Raw genomic sequence first — 14,600 nt, forward strand, 5'->3', positions numbered from 1 at the left:
CTGATGCTGACATCTGGTCCGGACTGAAGGACCTGACAACGATTACGGACATGTCGTCTACTGTCACTGCATATGATTCTCTCAACATTGATAGAATGGTGGAGGATTATATGAGTGACCGCATCCAAGTAGGCACGTCACACAGTCCGTACTTATACTGGCAGGAAAAAGAGGCAATTTGGAGGCCCTTGCACAAACTGGCTTTATTCTACCTAAGTTGCCCTCCCACAAGTGTGTACTCCGAAAGAGTGTTTAGTGCCGCCGCTCACCTTGTCAGCAATCGGCGTACGAGGTTACATCCAGAAAATGTGGAGAAGATGATGTTCATTAAAATGAATTATAATCAATTCCTCCGCGGAGACAGTGACCAGCAGCAATTGCCTCCACAAAGTACACAGGGAGCTGAGATGGTGGATTCCAGTGGGGACGAATTGATAATCTGTGAGGAGGGGGATGTACACGGTGATATATCGGAGGGTGAAGATGAGGTGGACATCTTGCCTCTGTAGAGCCAGTTTGTGCAAGGAGAGATTAATTGCTTCTTTTTTGGGGGGGGTCCAAACCAACCCGTCATATCAGTCACAGTCGTGTGGCAGACCCTGTCACTGAAATGATGGGTTGGTTAAAGTGTGCATGTCCTGTTTATACAACATAAGGGTGGGTGGGAGGGCCCAAGGACAATTCCATCTTGCACCTCTTTTTTCTTTTCTTTTTCTTTGCATCATGTGCTGATTGGGGAGGGTTTTTTGGAAGGGACATCCTGCGTGACACTGCAGTGCCACTCCTAGATGGGCCCGGTGTTTGTGTCGGCCACTAGGGTCGCTAATCTTACTCACACAGTCAGCTACCTCATTGCGCCTCTTTTTTTCTTTGCGTCATGTGCTGTTTGGGGAGGGTTTTTTGGAAGGGACATCCTGCGTGACACTGCAGTGCCACTCCTAGATGGGCCCGGTGTTTGTTTCGGCCACTAGGGTCGCTAATCTTACTCACACAGCTACCTCATTGCGCCTCTTTTTTTCTTTGCGTCATGTGCTGTTTGGGGAGGGTTTTTTGGAAGGGACATCCTGCGTGACACTGCAGTGCCACTCCTAGATGGGCCCGGTGTTTGTGTCGGCCACTAGGGTCGCTTATCTTACTCACACAGCGACCTCGGTGCAAATTTTAGGACTAAAAATAATATTGTGAGGTGTGAGGTATTCAGAATAGACTGAAAATGAGTGTAAATTATGGTTTTTGAGGTTAATAATACTTTGGGATCAAAATGACCCCCAAATTCTATGATTTAAGCTGTTTTTTAGTGTTTTTTGAAAAAAACACCCGAATCCAAAACACACCCGAATCCGACAAAAAAAATTCGGTGAGGTTTTGCCAAAACGCGTTCGAACCCAAAACACGGCCGCGGAACCGAACCCAAAACCAAAACACAAAACCCGAAAAATTTCAGGCGCTCATCTCTAGTCGAAAAGCACATGGATCGGCGGAATAGCTGCCGATCCACATATGTTAATGTCGAAAACGGGGCCCCCTTTCCGACCATCTCAGTCCGACATCAAAATGATGGTCAAGCACGCTGCTGGAGCTGGGTGGAAGCTGCCGTGAGGTCGGGCAGCTGTGTGACATCCTGCTGCAGTGCTACTGTAGCGCTGATGTCTCCTGTATGCCCGCCGGCTGTTCCTCCATCTCCCTGCGGCTCCCCCCCCCCCCCCCTCGCCTCCTTCGAGTCCGCATCTCAGTCCGACATCATTTTGATCTCGGACTGAGATGGTCGGAAAGGGGGCCAAAATCTGACGGATTTGGCCCCGTTTTCGACATTAACATATGTGGATTGGCAGCTATTCCGCCGATCCATGTGCTTTTTCGACAAGTCGAATTTATCGACTTGTCGAAAAATTTAGAAAAATATTGAATATGTTGAATCTGAATTCGGCCAAAAAAAGTCGAAAACTACTGTCTTTTCGACAGACGGCAGTTTTTGACCTCAATTGAATATACCCCATAATCAGCAAACTGGGTCGATATATCTCGGGGGTTTGAGACCTTCACTTTAGATGGAGTAAAGACATGTTTAATCCTATTTTTGGCCCTCTGCATATGTAACCGACGGGCTAACATCTTCCCAGACCGATTGCCAAATAGTTAAACAATAAATAAAATTACCTGCGCTAAGAGTTGTTTATCCAAAATAATCAAACAAATGAATCAGTTGCAGAAAATTTTATTCTAATAATTTTTAAAAAGGATTAATAGTTTATAAAACCACATTTATGACTAAATAGTCAACAATTCATACAAAAAATATATAAGGAGATAATATATATATATATATATATTTATCTTACGTCCTAGAGGATGCTGAAGACTCCGTAAGGACCATGGGGATAGACGGGCTCCGCAGGAGACATGGGCACTTTAAGAAAGACTTTAGATCTAGTGTGCACTGGCTCCTCCCTCTATGCCCCTCCTCCAGACCTCAGTTTGATACTGTGCCCAGTGGAGACTGGGTGCTTTTCAGAGAGCTCTCCTGAGCTTTCTGACAGAAAGTATATTTGTTAGGTTTTTTATTTTCAGGGAGCCTGCTGACAACAGACACCCTGCATCGAGGGACTGAGGGGAGAGAAGCAGACCTACTTCTGTGAGTTTCAAGGCTCTGCTTCTTAGGCTACTGGACACCATTAGCTCCAGAGTGAGTAAGAACACAGGTCTCACCCTGGAGTTCGTCCCGGAGCCGCGCCGCCATCCTCCTCACAGAGCCGGAAGATAGAAGCCGGGTGAGTATGAGAAGAAAAGAAGACTCCAGAGGCGGCAGAAGACTTCATGATCTTCACTGAGGTAACGCACAGCAATGCAGCTGTGCGCCATTGCTCCCACACACCTCACACACGGCAGTCACTGTAAGGGTGCAGGGCGCAGGGGTGGCACCCTGGGCAGCAATATAAACCTCATTTCTGGCAAAAGATATATATATACAGCTAGGCACTGTATATATAAAGAGCCCCCGCCAGTTTTTATTATATTTAAGCGGGACAGAAGCCCGCCGCAGAGGGAGCGGAGCTTCTCCCTCAGCACTCATCAGTGCCATTTTCTCCACAGCACAGCTGAGAGGAAGCTCCCCGGACTCTCCCCTGCGTATCCACAGTGAAAGGGGGTTTTAGAGAAGAGGGGGGGGGCACATAATTGGCAGCAAATAATAGTATTACAGCGCTACTGGGTAAACACATTGTGTGTTTTTCCTGGGGTATTAGCGCTGGGTGTGTGCTGGCATACTCTCTCTCTGTCTCTCCAAAGGGCCTTGTGGGGGAACTGTCTTCAGATAAGAGGATTCCCTGAGTGTGTGGTGTGTCGGTACGTGTGTGTCGACATGTCTGAGGTAAAAGGCTCTTCTAAGGAGGAAATTAAGCAAATGTGTGTGTGTGTGGTGTCTCCGTCGACAACGCCGACACCTGACTGGATATGTGGAATTAAGTGCTGAGGTAAATTTATTGCACAAAAGATTAGAGAACAGACAGGGAATCTACCCATGTCTGTCCCTATGTCACAGGGACCTTCAGAGTCTCAAAACGCCCACTATCCAAAATAATAGACACTGATACCGACAGGGAGTCTGACTCCAGTGTTGACTACGATGATGCAAAGTTACAGCCAATACTGGCAGAAAAGTATTCAATATATGATTATTGTAATAAAAGATGTTTTGCATATCACTGATGACCCATCTGGCCCTAGCAGGGAAAGGATACACCATGAGAATTCTTTTGGGAAACTGCAGTTTCTTGTCTGGAGATTCCCGCTCTTTTTCACACAATTCATTTGGTTCATGAGAGGGGGGAAATGTTATCTCAGCTTTCTTCCCCTTAAACATGTGTACCCATGTTTAAGGGGAAGAAAGCCGAGATAACATTTCCCCCCTCTCATGAACCAAATGAATTGTGTGAAAAAGAGCGGGAATCTCCAGACAAGAAACTGCAGTTTCCCAAAAGAATTCTCATGGCGTATCCTTTCCCTGCTAGGGCCAGGATACGATGGGAATCCTCCCCTAGGGTTAACAAGGCGTTGACACGTTTACCCAAAAGGTAGCGCTGACATACCAAGATACAGCTACTCTCAGGGATCCTGCAGATAGCATGCAGAAAAGTACTTTGAAGTCCATTTACACACATTCTGGTACACTACTCAGACAGGCGATTGTTTCGGCAGGGGTTTATAGCGCTGTAGCAGCGTGGACAGATACCTTATCAGCGGAGATTGAAACCCTAGATAAGGATACCATGTTATTGACCCTAGGATATAAAAGATGCTCTCTTATATATAAGATATGCTCAAAGAGTCATTGGTCTAATGGGTTCTAGAGTCAACGATATGTTGATTTCTGCTAGACGTGTCCTGCGGAACATGCAATGGACAGGTGATGCCGACTAAAAGAGGCATATGGAGGTTTTACCATACAAGGGTGAGGAATTGTGTGGAGAAGGGCTCTCGGACCTGGTCTCCACAGCTATAGCTGGTAAATCTGATCTTTTGCCTTATATACCCTCACAGCCTAAGAAAGCACGACATTATCAAATGTAGTCCTTTCGGTCGCAGAAAAACAAGAAAGTAAGAGGAGCCTCCTTTCTTACCAGAGGTAAGGGCGCAGGGCACAGCTAGTTCCCAGGAACAGAAGTCCTCCCCGGCCTCTACTAAATCCACCGCATGACGCTGGGGCTCCGCTAAGAGAGTCCGCCCCAGTGGGAGCACGTCTTCGACTCTTCAGCCACATCTGAGTTCACTCACAGGTGGATCCCTGGGCAATAGAAATTGTTTCTCAGGGTTACAAGCTGGAATTCGAAGAGGTGCCTACTCGCCTGTTTTCCTTATCGGCCCTACCGGCTTCTCCCCCAGAAAGGGAGATAAAATTAAATACAATTCACACATTGCATCTCCAACAGGTGGTGCTCAAGGTTCCCCTCCTTCAACAAGGAAGGGGATATTACTCAACCTTGGCTGTAGTCCCAAAACCGGACGGTTCGGTCAGACCTATTTTAAAATTAAAATCTCTGAACCTATACTTGAAAAGGTTCAAATTCAAGGTGGAATCGCTAAGAGCGATCATCGCCAGCCTGGAAGGGGGGGATTTTATGGTGTATCTAAACATAAAGGCTGCATACCTTCATGTTCCTATTTATCCACCCAATCAGGCGTACCTGAGAATTACGGTACAGTATTGTCATTACCAATTTCAGGGTAATTGGCAGAAATTATGGTGCTCCTACGCAAGCAAGGAGTCACAATTATCCCATACTTGGACGATCTCCTAATAAGGGCGAGATCAAAAGAGCAGTTGTTGAACAGCGTGTCACTTTCGCTGAAGGTGTCACAGCAACTCGGCTGGATTCTCAATATCCCGTAGTCACAGTTGGTCCCTATGACTCGTCTGCCCTTCTTCGGTATGATGCTGAATACGGACCAGAAATGTGTTTATCTTCCGATAGAGAAGGCCCAGGAACTAATGACTCTGGTAAAAAAAAAAAAAACCTATTAAAGCCAAAACAGGTGTCAGTGCAGGTTCCATGCGAGGACTTTCCAATGGGATCTACGGAACAAGTGGTCCGGATCACATCTACAGATGCATCAGTTAATCACACTGTCCCCTAGGGCCAGGGTGTCTCTCCTATGGTGGCTGCAGAGTGCTCACCTTCTGCAGGGTCGCAGTTTTGCCATCGAGGACTGGATTCTGGTAGCCACGGACGCGAGCCTCCGAGGTGGGGGAGCAGTCACACAGGGAAGAAACTTCCAAGGTCTTTGGGTCAAGTAAAAAAAAAACTTGTATTCAAATCAACATCCTGGAGCTGAGGGCCATATACAACGCCCTTCATCAAGCGGAAACATTGCTTTGCGACCTACCGGTTCTAATCCAGTCAGACAACATCACCGCAGTGGCTCATGTAAACCGCCAAGGCGGCACAAAGAGCAGAGTGGAAATGGCAGAAGCCCCCAGGATTCTCCGCTGGGCGGAAAATCATGTAAGCGCATTTTCAGCAGTTCATTCCGGGAGTGGACAACTGATAAGCAGACTTCCTCAGCAAACACGACCTGCATCCAAGAGAGGGCTTCTTTAGGAAGCCTTCGCACAGATTGCAAGTCAGTGGGAACTGCCACAGATAGACATGATGGTGTCCCGCCTCAACAAGAAGCTACAGAGGTATTGCACCAGGACAAGAGACCCTCAGGCAGTAGCTGTAGATGCCCTAGTGACACCGTGGGTGTTCCAGTCGGTCTATGTATTTCCCCCTCTTCCTCTCATACCCAAGGTGTTGAGAATGGTAGGAGGGAGAGGAATGAGAACAATCCTCATTGTTCCAGATTGGCCACGAAGGACCCGGTATCCGGATCTGCAGGAAATGCTCACAGAAGATCTGTGGCCTCTTCCTCTAAGACAGGACTGGTTGCAACAGGGGCCATGTCTATTCCAAGACTTACCGCGGCTGCGTTGGACGGCATGGCGGTTGAACGCCGGATCCTAGCGGATAAGGGTATTCCGGATAAGGTCAATCCTACGCTAATAAAGACTAGGAAGGACATGACATCTAAACATTATCAGCATATATGCCGAAAATATGTTTCTTGGTGTGAGGCCAGGAATGCTCCTACGGAAGAATTCCATCTGGGACGTTTCCTTCACTTCCTGCAAACTGGAGTGAATTTCGGCCTAAAATTAGGATCTATTAAGGTTCAGATTTCGGCCTTATCCATTTCCTTTCAAAAGGAATTGACCTCTCTCCCTGAAGTACAAACTTTTGTGAAGGGAGTACTGCATATTCAGCCTCTTTTTGTACCTCCGGTGACACCTTGGGACCTTAACGTGGTGTTAAGTTTCATTAAGTCACACTGGTTTGAACCACTTAAAATGGTGGAGTTTAAAAATCTCACTTGGAAGGTGGTCATGTTATTAGCCTTGGCTTCGGCCAGGCGAGTGTCGGAATTAGCGGCTTTATCACATAAAAGCCCTTATCTGGTTTTCCATATGGATAGAGCGGAATTGCGGTCCCGTCCTCAATTCCTGCCAAAAGTGGTTTCATCCTTTCATATGAACTATTGTGGTGCCTGTGGCTACGCGTGACTTGGAGGATCCCGAGTCCCTTGATGGGGTCAGGGCTTTGAAAATTTACGTGGCCAGATCGGCTACAGTCAGAAAAACAGAAGCACTGTTTGTCATGTATGCAACCAACAAGATTGGTGCCCCTGCTTCAAAGTAGACTATTGCTCGTTGGATCTGTAACACGATTCAGCAGGCGCATTCTACGGTGGGATTGCCATTACCTAAATTGGTCAAGGCCCATTCCACTAGGAAGGTGGGCTCTTCTTGGGCGGCTGCTAGAGGGGTCTCGGCGCTACAGCTGTGCCGAGCTACTACTTGGTCGGGTTCAAACTCCTTTGCCAAGTTCTATAAGTTTGATACCCTGGCTGAGGAGGACCTCCTGTTTGCTCAATCGGTGCTGCAGAGTCATCCGCACTCTCCCGCCCATTTGGGAGCTTTGGTATAATCCCCATGGTCCTTATGGAGTCCCCAGCATCCTCTAGGATGTAAGAAAAAATAAGATTTTAAACCTACCGGTAAATCTTTTTCTCGTAGTCCGTAGAGGATGCTGGGCGCCCGTCCCAAGTGCAGACTACTTCTGCAAGACTTGTATATAGTTATTGCTTAAATAAGGGTTATGTTATAGTCTCATCGGTCTTGGACTGATGCTATATGGTTTTCATACTGTTAACTGGATAGTATATCACAAGTTATAGGGTGTGATTGGTGTGGCTGGTATGAATTTTGCCCTTGGATTAACAAAAATCCTTTCCTCGTACTGTCCGTCTCCTCTGGGCACAGTTTCTCTAACTGAGGTCTGGAGGAGGGGCATAGAGGGAGGAGCCAGTGCACACCAGATCTAAAGTCTTTCTTAAAGTTTCCATGTCTCCTGCGGAGCCCGTCTATCCCCATAGTCCTTACGGAGTACCCAGCATCCTCTACGGACTACGAGAAAAAGATTTACTGGTAGGTTTAAAATCTTATTTTATATATATATATATATATATATATATATATATATACACACTTTTTGCACTGGCTCTGAGATGGTAAAGAATTTTTTTACTTTCCTGATAGTAACCAAACCATTGTTTTGTGATCCCGGACTTTATATATAGAAATTCACTCCTCCTTAGATATGTTGAATAAGTACACAGTCAGCTGGTATTACCCTGGTTGTACCTCACACACAGTTCCACGCGATGGTAGCTGTAATTACTCATCTGCGTAGATATTTGAAGGGGTTCGCATATTTTGCTGGATGTACTGGTTGGAAAATGGAGGTTTTGAAGTCCTTGGAAATCCAAATTTAAAGCAGGAAAAGTCCTTATCTGGATAAGTCTTAATGGTAGGAAAGTTGGGGTTCCACAGCAGTAACTGGTTAGTAATGTTACCAGTAAGCAAGGCAGGGCGTCTGAATCACCCGCATCTCTTGCGGCTCCAAGAATGTGCTCTTTAGTAGTGAAAAAGTGGACAAGTAGAAGAGTGTCCCTTAACAAGGAGGCCGAGACAGTACGGGGGGCGAGGAAGGCGGTGAATGCGGTCAATCAGCAAATCTCTTTCCTCTGCAGTCGGCAGCAATTTATGGCAGAGGACCAACGCATAATCTTCCAAGTCAGAGTTGGAGACCGAAACTTAATCCGCCGTCTTATTCCTGAGGGTCTGAAGCTTAAATTGCTGGAGGTCATGAGAAGATATCATATCATTGTGAGAGGCGACCAGTTCCTCCATTTTCTACTCCAAATGATCAGTGCGGTCGCCAATAGCAACCAAGTCAATCTTAACTTCCCGGATTGCGGACATTAAATCCTTGGTTAGATCCGACTTGAAAGCTGATAAAATTTGGCACAGTGACTTAACCGTAAGCGGAGAGTCTGGGTCACAGTCAGCTCCCAGTGTGGAGAGAGAGCCAGTGGGGTTGATTGATAGAACACTGCCCATAGAAGCTGAAGCCGGTGAACCAGATGGAGAGGAGAGTGCACGCAACGGTTCTGAGTAGGAGTCACATGAGGGGGTAGCACCCCTTTAGGCTTCTTGGGAGGCATGCTGAGAGGTATCGCTGACCAAAATCAAAGTATCACAACCGCAACGGATCTCACTGTTGAGTCAAAGAAGAGGCACTCTTCAGATGGAGACAGCAAAGTGATTATAATCAACGTGGGTGGGGTGCCATGGGGCACATCGTTTCATCGTGAAGAGCTCCATGTCACGACTCCAATATACACATACACACGAGCGGACAGCAGGTGGGGAGAGTGGAAAGCCCGAGGCAGCGACACACACAGGGAACTGCGGCAATATGAAAGTGAGAGTCAGAGATCGGAAGTCAGGAAGGGGCAGAGCCACAGAAGCTTAACTCCGCAGGCAGGGCAGGGCAGGGCACAGGGTGGCAGCTGCATGGCACTGTACTCTTGAAACTAGATATGGTATGTCCTAGAACTGGGTGTACCCTGCTGTTAGGAAGCAATATGCTCCCGCGTAGGCTCAGCCGACACACTGCCGACAGATGAAGCCGGAGTGTTAGCAGGGCTCAACAAAATGGTATACAAACAGGCCCACCAGCGTGAAGGGTACTCACTTGGATCAGGAGAGATCTGCAGCTCCAATGAGACACACAGGCAGGGAGCGTTGGTGGATAGCGGAGCAGGGCATATGCCTCCAGGCAGCTCAGAATAAGTGATCACACGCTGGAGATGCGCGCGCGGGGGAGGGGGGGGCGACGACACAGCTGGAGATCACGGAGCTCCACGCCGACCGCGCACTTCCAACCGGGCACAAGATGGAGCACAGGCAGCAGCTTTTGGGAACCTGCTAGGCCGCAGCTCACAGAGTTGATCCAGCAGCGTCCCGGCTCAGTAGAAGAACTCAGCGGGAGCTCAGGGAAATCACGACTGCCCAGGACTGGTGCTAGACCACGCCCTGGTGTCTGTCTTTTTGACGGGCTTTTACCTAGTGCATACATAATTATTACAAATAAAAAAAGTCATAGTGGTTTTTTTTTCATTATTCTATTAAATTGGCTATCATCAAATGAGGGCTTATAACCAATAAATAAAAATAATAAAATTAGGCAGGCGGTGGGTGGCTGTTACTGTTGTGCCTAGGGGATCCCTCACCCGTAAATCCGCCCCTTCCCTCGATGCAACAACATGACGTCATGCACTGAGGGGACGGGGTCACCTGTTACAGCACTGCTGCAATCAAGAGATGCAAGAAATAGCCTGGTCATAATCAGCAGCAATATTTTACTCCTTTGAAGTCCCAACCATGTGGCTGTGCTGTGGTTATGAGTACAGTACCTGTAGAATTAGATGCAAATATGCAGAAAGAGACATATAAAACTGTATACAGGAAAAATAGAATTTATAGTGCAGTTCCACATTTTTTTGTATTGTATTGTAAATTATGATGAATTGGGTTAATAATTCAGATATACAAATCAAGCTGCATATTCTTCAAATGACTTGTTTTTATTTTCATCAGTGTTCTCATGGAGTTTACAACATACGTAAAATGATAGACTGCAAATAAATGAGTTGCACTCAGTTGTACTGTGATTGTTTATTCACAGTAAATTGCAAACATCAGTGCAATGGAAACAACGGCAGCATTTTCATATTTGGCTGTTGCATAATTATCCAACTCTGTACTGCACAGTGATCTGCTGGATATCTATAAAGAAAAGAATGAAGTCTTTACTCTTCACATTTTCAGTTATGCTCTATGTGTTAACTTTGTAGAGTTAAATTTATTTGTATCCATATACTGTATATATTTATATATTTATATTTTTATAAATGATAAAATAACTTCTTTCCTTGTCATTATATTAGCTGTTGTGATGTGACACATATGGTTCAAGTTATGATTATTGATTTTCAAAAGTCAAAAAGTTAGTCACATTACCAAAGACCCAGCAAGAATAAGATGATGATAATAATAATAATAATAATAATAATAATAATTTTATATAGTGCACTTTCTCCACTAGGACTCAAGGCACTTAACATATAGAAGGAACATAATATAGTTTAAAAACAATGAAGCACAGAAAAGCTTTTCATAAAATACAGAGATCATGGATATACTAAAGAGACATTATGGAAATGCTGAGTAAACAGGAAAGTCTGGAGTCTACTTTTGAAGGATTCTAGAGTGGGGGCCTCTCGCACTGTGCAGGGAAGTGAGTTCCATAGAATCAGAGCTAAAAGCTCGACCCCCAGATGAGTTACGGCAGATTCTAGGTACTGCTAAAAGTCCTTCATCTACAGATCGCAGTAAATGAGTGGGGCAGTATGGAATCAGGAGCTGCTTCAGGTACCTTGGACACTGGTCATGTAGCGCTTTGAAACTCAGTAAGCCAATCTTGAAGATGATTCGCCATCTTACAGGGAACCAGTGAAGGGAGTAGAGGATGGGAGTTATGTGGCTAGAACGGGCTGGTTGGTTAATGGCCTGGCAGCAGCGTTTTGCACCAGCTGTAAACGATGCAATTCTTTTGCTGAGAGACCAACGTAGAGGGCAATGCAGTAGTCTAATCGAGATGATACAAACGCATGTATGACTTTTGGCAGATCTTCTGAGGGAATTAAGTGCTTCATTCTGGTTATGTTCCCCAGAAGAAAGAATGAGTATTTAATTGTGGCTGATATCTGATGTTTAAGCATCATGCCACCATCCAGGACAACGCCAAGATTCCACACATGATCAGTGGTTTGTAATTCTGCATCCCCAAGCGTAAGTCCAGTTGTTTGAAGATAATGGTAGCTGCGGTGTATATAGGGGGTAATTCCAAGTTGATCGCAGCAGGATTTTTTTTAGCAGTTGGGCAAAACCATGTGCACTGCAGGGGAGGCAGATATAACATGTGCAGAGAGAGTTAGATTTGGGTGGGTTATTTTATTTCTGTGCAGGGTAAATACTGGCTGCTTTATTTTTACACTGCAAATTAGATTGCAGATTGAACACACCACACCCAAATCTAACTCTCTCTGCACATGTTATATCTGCCTCCCCTGCAGTGCACATGGTTTTGCCCAACTGCTAAAAAAAATCCTGCTGCGATCAACTTGGAATTACCCCCTATATAGAGCCTAATTCAGAGCTGATCATAAATGTGCGAAAAAATGCACATCTACGATCACAATCTCTGACATGTGGGGGTACACCCAGCAGAGGGCTAGTCCGTCCCGCATGCCAGGACCTACTCCCCCCTGCGGAGGTGCAAAAGCATTGCACGACTGCGATGCTTTTGCACCTGATGAGTAGCTTCCTGCCTATGCAGCCTAGCTGTGGAGGCAGGCAAATACTCGCCATGTTTTGGGTCACAGTGACTGTGCCCCCCAATGCTGCCGACACGCCCCCCAATGCCACTGATACGCCCACGATTGCCCCGCAACCGACTCTGCTTGTCAATCAGGCAGAGGCGATCGCACCAGTGAAATGCTTTCGCACACGACTCCAGTCTGCGAATGCTGCCGCAGCAGTGTTCCAGTCTAAATCACCCTCATAGTTCCCATTGCTGTATATGTATTCTGGTGGAAGGTTACAATGGATCTATTTTGTGTTTGTAATAGTTGGCGTATGAATATCATTCTGTTTCCTTGGTTTTCTTAGTAAAGAAGCATGCATCATTCACTGTGTCCTGGTTACATGAAAACCCTCATTGAAATATAAGTTACAGACTTAACAGTAGCCAACACCTACCCATCTCCTGGGAGCCTGCACCATCACTACACTCTCTTTATTCCTGCTCTCCAAATTAAACTCACCTCCGTGCTACAGCAACCTTGATAATCTCATCATATCATCCACAAACTCTCTCCCTCTCTACTGTGCTCTCTGAAATGCCAGATCTGTTTGTATTAAATTGGTCCCCAGCCATAACCTTTTAATCTCCAACTCCCTGAATCTCCTAATACTGAAACCTGGATTTCCCCCTCTGACACAACTTCTACTGCTCTCTCCTCTGGGAGCCTCACATACTCACACACCACCCTGGCCTGGAGGTCACAATGGTGGTGGTGTTGAGGTCTTTCTATCCTCCAATTACTCCTACCAACTCATTGTCACAACTGAGGGCCTGAGCTGACGGGAGGCAGCCTCAGTTGTAGGGGCTGAGGTGTAATGGAACCTGGCAGGTTGTATCAGACCCCTAGACATATAGAAGAATTGCCCGAAGGCGTGACCACGACAACCAGGAATAAAAGTCAATGATGTTTATTTATGACAAACTCCATGCATCACAGTAGCAGTAAAGAAACATAAAAATCAGCAGAGAAATAATAATACAGTTCCTGGGTACTACAGGGTGGCAGGGGCCACAGAGCTCTGGTGGTATGAGACAGTTCTTATTATCTGCAAGTTGGAAAGTCCTTACCAGGCTCAACTGTAGCAATGCAGAAAGACCAGGGTCGTACCAGCTGGTGTTCCAGGGAAAGCTGGACTGCTGAAGATAAAATGCTGCTGTGGGTACTGGTTAGAACCAGACAGGTGTTGGCACAGAGTGGATACTGGCTGGAACCAGTTAAATAATAAATGAGGCTTGAGAGCGATGCAATATGGATGAAATGTAGAATTTGAGAACGGAGAAATAATAATACCGGTGGAGAGAGGTAAACTGCAGAAAGGACACCGGCCCTTTAAGAGAAGCTGTACACTGCTGGAAGCTGGGCTGGAAGCAGGTGATTGTTGTAGCTGGAAACAGGTGAGTCCAGAATGGATCGGAGAGCCAGGCTACACCGCAGATGGAATGCTGTATAGCAGAAGTCTGGAGACAGGAGCTGGAACCTGGAAGACAATCACAGGAGAGAGACAAACTGGAACTAGGTTTGACAACCAAAGCACTGACGCCTTCCTTGCTCAGGCACAACCTATTTATACCTGCAGCAAGGAAGGCATTGGCTAGGCATGATCAGCTGACAGAATCCAAGATGGCTGCGCCCATGCAGACACTTGGAGGGAAGTTTGGATTGCAATCCATGTGGTCTGGAAAACAGCAATGGCGGCGCCGGCCACCAGAGACAGGAGACGCCAGGCTGACAGATGCACATCCGACCACGCGGACACAGCGGAGGCCGCGGCTGGCGTAATCGCCACTCTGAATGCAGAAGCTCAGGGACGGCGGCGGAGGCCGCGGGAGACGCCATGCCAGATGTATAAGGCGTTACTGTGACTGCGTCCAGAGAGACAGGAGAGGATGCGGGAATGTGCACATCAGGATGACAGATGGGATCCGGTCCTGGAGCGCTGAGCCAGCCTTAGGAGGCATCTGATAGGTAAGAAATGGCGTGCAGATACCCGGATCGTGACAGCACACCCCCCCCTTTAGGAGTGGCCCCAGGACACTTCTTTGGCTTTTGAGGAAACTTGGAATGGAATCTCCGGACCAAGGCAGGAGCATGGACATCAGAAGCATTGGTCCATGAACGTTCCTCAGGGCCATAACCCTTCCAGTCAATAAGATACTGAAGTTGACCGTAACGGTGACGTGAGTCCAGGATCTTGGCTACTTCATACTCAACGCCTCGTTGAGTTTGGACTTTCG

The sequence above is a fragment of the Pseudophryne corroboree genome, chromosome 4 (genome assembly GCF_028390025.1).
Source record: "Pseudophryne corroboree isolate aPseCor3 chromosome 4, aPseCor3.hap2, whole genome shotgun sequence".
Taxonomy (NCBI): Eukaryota; Metazoa; Chordata; class Amphibia; order Anura; family Myobatrachidae; genus Pseudophryne; species Pseudophryne corroboree.